The sequence below is a fragment of the Mobula birostris genome, chromosome 20, assembly GCF_030028105.1.
Source record: "Mobula birostris isolate sMobBir1 chromosome 20, sMobBir1.hap1, whole genome shotgun sequence".
Taxonomy (NCBI): domain Eukaryota; kingdom Metazoa; phylum Chordata; class Chondrichthyes; order Myliobatiformes; family Myliobatidae; genus Mobula; species Mobula birostris.
In genome coordinates this window covers 23,686,175-23,692,174 of record NC_092389.1, presented here as the reverse complement: position 1 = coordinate 23,692,174, position 6,000 = coordinate 23,686,175, and positions in this window count along the sequence as shown.

Here is a 6,000-nt window from a genome sequence, read left to right as displayed (position 1 = left end):
TGAAAAATGGAGGGGTGCTAGACAGTATAGAAAGAGGAAGGGAAAGAGAATAGCAGGAGCTGGCAGGTGATAGGTGGAGCCAGGTGAGGAGGGGTCAAAGGTAGATGGAGGAGGAAGAATTGGAAATAATGACAGGCTGCCAGAGGAGAGGTGAGGTGAGAAAATGCTGCGGATGATGGAGTCTGATAGGAGACAAAGTACCATAGGAGTAGGCATAGTCCATCCAACCTATTGATCCAGCTCCTATATTTATCAAGATCTTTTACCCCTGTTCCATTTTTCTGCATCATCCCTTATCCCTTGATTTTTTTAGTATTCGGACATTTACCAGTCTCGATTTTGAATGAACTCAGTGACTGAGCTTCCAATTCCCTTAGGGGTATTGAAGAATTTCAAATAATCTCCACCAGCTTTGGAGAAATTGGTCCTCATCTCTGTTCTCCATGCTCTGCCCTTGCGACAAAAGCCAGTGGAAATACCCTCCTGACAAACTTCCTGTCAAGCTCTGTAAGAATTTTTCATGTTTTAATGAGAACTATTTGTGATGGTGGGAAGTGAATCCTTGGTCCTTCAAATGATTAGGGTATTGGCACCTGGGAAAGGTTGGGGTGACAGGATCCTCAGCGGTTTGGACGATTAGCTTGGGAACCTGTAACATGCGATTTGCTATGGCAGGATAAGGTGTGTGTGTGTGTGTGTGTGTGTGTGTGTGTGTGTGTGTGTGTGTGTGTGTGTGTGTGTGTGTGTGTGTTTGTGTGTGCGTGTAGCGGAGAGGCTGTCTATTGGGCTATTCTGAGAGTTGTGTGAATTGAAGAATTCAAATTAAGACTGCGTCTTCCTTCTGTGGGCTCCCGGTCCAGCACAGCATCCTGAGAAGCCAGTTGTCCCAGGACTATAAAATAGTGACATGACTTGTACAGATTGGTCTAATATGTCCCAGCAATGCTTCAAATGGGGTGTTGCAAAATAATGGCATGTTTTATCACACATTTAAAGTGGAAATCTAGATGTATGGGTAACCATCATCATGTAGCAAGTCAAAATGCTGCAATGATAATTGAGCTGGAAATTGTTGTAATTACTTACCATACCTATTGTGTGCTAAATTAAAAACTGACCAGCAATAATTCATGCAGCACAGTTAATAGATTGTGAGAAGAGAAAAGATTAAGCAAATTATTCAGAGCTGAGATTCAGAGGAAAAAATACGAGGGGTGATCGATAAGTTTGTGGCCTAAGGTAGAAGGAGTCAATTTTAGAAAACATAGCATATTTATTTTTCAACATAGTTCCCTCCTACATTTACACACATAGTCCAGCGGTCGTGGAGCATACGGATCTTGGACCTCCAGAAAGTGTCCACAGATGGGTGATTGATAAGTTCGTGGCCTAAGGTAGAAGGAGATGAGTTATACAGCTCTCGTTACATGCACTTTGCAGTTCAACTCTTTGAGTGATTATGCAGAAAGTTTGAAGTTAATAACTCATCTCCTTCTACCTTAGGCCGCAAACTTATCAATCACCCCTGATGTCTACCTTAGGCCGCAAACTTATCAATCACCCCTGATGAGTTATTAACTTCAAACTTTCTGCATAATCACTCAAAGAGTTGAACTGCATGTGCATGTAACGAGAGCTGTATAACTCATCTCCTTCTCCCTTAGGCCACAAACTTATCATTCACCCCTTCTGTGGACACTTTCTGGAAGTCCAAGATCCATATGCTCCACGACTGCTGGGCTAAGTGTGTAAATGTAGGAGGGGACTATGTTGAAAAGTAAATGTGCTAGGTTTTCTAAAATTGACTCCCTCTACCTTAGGCCACAAACTTATCAATCACCCCCCTATGATATCAAAACCTACAGATGTTGGAAACCTAAAGTAAAACTAGAAAGAGCTGAAAATACTCATTATCAGGCAGCATCTGAGTGAAGAGAAGTGGGTATACTTCAGAGCAATGGAAGCAGAGAAACACTATATAAGGATGAGTGAAGAGCAACTGTTTAAAGGGGTCGGAGAATTAAATGAAGTGGAAACTATGGAGCTAAGATTATAGGTTAGAAGTGAGGAAGAGAGGAGGCACCAAGGAAGGAAGACAAAATGATAGATAAGGTGCCACGGGTAAGCACAGCGGTTAGAGTAGCGCTTTATAGTGCCAGATGTTAGATTGTGGTTCAATTATAGCTGCTGTCTGTAAGGAGAGTTTATGCTTTCTCTGTGTGGGTCTCCTCTAGATTCTCCAGTTTCCTCTCACATTCCGAAAGGCATACAGTGAGTGTTAGTAAGTTGTGGGGATGCTACGTTGCCACCGGAAGCATGGTGGTACTTATGGGCTGCCCCCAGCGCATCTTAAACCATGTTGGATGTCGATGAAAACAATGCATTTTGCTGTGAAAAATAAAGCTGATCTTTACTGTTATCTTATCTCTAGATAGCTAGATAGATAAACTGGCAGACAGACAGACACACACACACACACACACACACACACACCGAGATTGACAAATATAGATATTTAGAGATAGACAGATAAATGACAAGGACAAGCAAGGGCAAGTGAATCATAAATAAGAGAAAATCTGCAGATACTGGAAATCCAAAGCAACACACACAAAATGCCAAAGGAACTCAGCAGGTCAGGCAGCATTTATAGTTGATGTTTCAGGTTGAGACCCCTCTTCAGGACTGAGAAGGAAGGAGGAAGATGCCAGAATAAAAAGGTAGGGGGAGGGGAGAGAGATAGCTAGAATGTGATGGGTGAAGCCAAGTCAGTGGGAAAGGTCAAGGGCTGGAGAAAAAGGAATCTAATAGGATAAGAGAGTGGACCACAGGAGAGGCACCGGGGGAGATGATAGGCAGGTGAGAAGGAGTAAAAGGTCAGAGTGAGGAATAAGGGTGAGAAGGAAATTTGTTTACCGGATGGAGAAATCGGCAAAAGTAAGTGAAAGATTCAGTAGGAATTTGAAGCAGCAAGATCCTGAATGGCAAAACTATCCGAACAAAGTCATCTCTGAATCCCAGAATGGAGATGTGAATTTTGATAAAATCAATTCACTTCAGTTTGACTTTGTTTGAATTTTCCTGGTTCACCTCCAAGGAAATGATTAACAAAAATCCAGCTATACCCCATGTAATAATTGATGGATTTTCAGTGATTACAGTTTACACACTGCCAACATTGGATGGAGAAAGGTAGGTCAGATTGTTGCAAGCTAGTGAAAATCAGCAATAAAAGAAGAAATATCCCATGAATTATAAGCTACTACAAGCTTCCAACACACTTACTCTAGTCTAAATTTAATTGTGCCCAACAGTATGTCACACTTTATGGTAAGCATCGTTCCTATTACATCGCCCTGAAGTAAGTAGAACTACACGCTCAAATTTCTTAGAACACCTTACATACAGCAAGAGTTCAAGTGATGACATTCATCTGGGAAGACATGCTTGATAACAATTTCTTCAAGTACTAATAAGATTGCTAGATTGCATTGGGATCCTTATATGTCCATTGTGACAAGCAGTGAATAGTAGCAATTAATCACAACATTCCTGTAATAATCATCTTTTCCTACTACTGAAGCAAATAGAACATAGTTTGACCCCTAGATAAATCAAACAATCTAAAATTTACATTTGTAAATGGCTGCAGGCCAAGATTGCATGACCAGGCATGCACTGCTATCTCCCATATGACTTACTGTAGATAATGTCATCACTTTAATGCTCATGTATTCTTTGTTCAGAAGGCCTGAATATATACTGGTATCATAAAATTATTCTCTCTCTCTAATGTCTTCTAACATTGCAAGGTTCTGAAATTCTAATTTCCTATTTGTGCCAAATTTAATCAGTCCATTACAGGTGTCCTTGTCTAAAGTTGAGAATTTCCTTCCAAGAGCTTTCTGTATTTATAACTCCCTTTCAAAAATGCTCCTCACACCATTTCTCTTTTACAGGGCTTTAAGCCAACTTTTGCACTTTGGTGTTAGTTTGCTAAAAATGCTGACATTTTTTGGGAATATTACTGCATCTAAGGCAAAATAAAAATCGATCTGTCACTTAATTCCCATGAAGATTTCCTGAAAAATAACTATTATCTTGGTTTCTTGTGCAAATGGGGAAGAGAGTTGTCTTGGAGAAAGAGCTCTGAAAACTTCCAACACTCAGTTCAGTCTTAAATGTTGACTCTTGAAACAGTGTTTATTGTTGGATCCTTCACATAGAAGAGACAATCTCTCAGCATTTATTTCGTCCTGGCATCTGTCTTCTCATAAAAACACCATTGTGCTCCTGTTAATATGAGCTAATTTCTTCATTCTCCTTGGACAACCTCTCCGACTAAATCATTTATCTCACAGAAAATCTATTGCAGTTACATTCCATCTCCTACAATGCACGAGTATCCTTACACAGTAAAAGATATTAAGCATGCTGGCAGTGCTTCAAATGTCATCTCACTAATTCCTATAGGTGTGTCTGACATTGATAGCAGGCTCACTGAAAAATAGTGGGGCTTCAAATGTTCAGTGAATGCTTTCCTGGTGTACCCATCTAGTGAGGCCCTGAGGTACACTCAGTGACCACTTCATCAGGTACACCTGCATACCTGCTTGTTAATACAAATATTTACTCAGCCAATTATGTGGCAGCAATGCATAAACGCATGCATGCATGGTCAAGAAGTTCAGTTGTTGTTCGGACCAAATATCAGAATGGGGAAGAAATGTGATCTAAGTGACTTTGACCGTGGAATGATTGTTGGTGGTTTGGGTGGTTTGCTGATCTCCTGGAATTTTCATACACAACAGTATCTAGTTCACAGAGAATAGTGTGAAAAACAAAAAAAACATCCAGTGAGCAGCATTTCTGTGGGTGAAAACACCTTCTTAATGAGAGAGGTCAGAGGAGAATGGCCAGACTGGCTCAAGCTGACAGTGTAGGCTAACACAACTGGTGGAAGTGCACATAATTCACAACCACTGACATTGAATTGAGGCTGGTCTGATGTGATGATGTAATTACATAAAGGGTTTTTAGCGTGAGTTGCTACGGCATTTCTGAAACATAAAATGCCTCCGCTATTTCATTTGTGAAACCTACATTGGTGATCCTGATGCTCTCGGATGACACCAGAGTTATTGAGCATGTTGGCCAATGCGATCACTTTGAAACTGCTAGTGTTCAGGGAGCAAAATGCCGTCGCTTGGTTCGTACAAGCCCAGGCTCAATTTGCACTTTGAGAAATCACTGCCAACAACACAAAATATTTCTACATGGTAGCGTTGCTCAGCAACTCCATGGCTACGAGAGTGGTAAGTCTACTAGAACACCAACCTGAACACGATATATACCAATCGCTGAAAACTCACCTTTTACAGACTTTTGGACTACCAGTGTCTTATCATGCTAAACAGTTGCTCTCCTTCTCAGTGATGGTAAACCTTCAAAGCTAATGGAAAACATGAGGTCTCTCCTGTAAAATCACCATCCTTGTTTAATTATTAAAGAACTCTCCCTGCAGCAAATGCCTGATAAAGTTCACATAGCCCTCGCTAATGCACCCCGATGGACTACAGGGAGCTCAGTAAAATGGCTGAGAGTCTACACTCAGCCAGGCAACAGTGCATCATCCCTCCCTCCTCTACCTCAATAAGCCCGGTCAGCAAGGCCCCTACATAAGGACACCTGTGCCTGCAAAACAGACAGCATCAGGTCTGTGCTTTTACCATGCTCGCTTTGGTAGGAACGCTAGGAAGTGCCAGCCGCCTTGCAGCTTCGACAGTGCCAGCACATCGGGACGTTAGAGGTCTGTGAATACCATGGGCTCCAGCTGCCTACTGCTCAATATAGACACCCTTTCAGGGTGACGCTTCCTGTGAGACATAGGTGCACAAGTGAATGTGCTGCCAGCATCGCCTATTGATGAGAAGGCAAAGAGCGATGAAATCTCACTGGAGGTCACCAATGGCAGCAGGATCCAAACCTACAGGACATGAC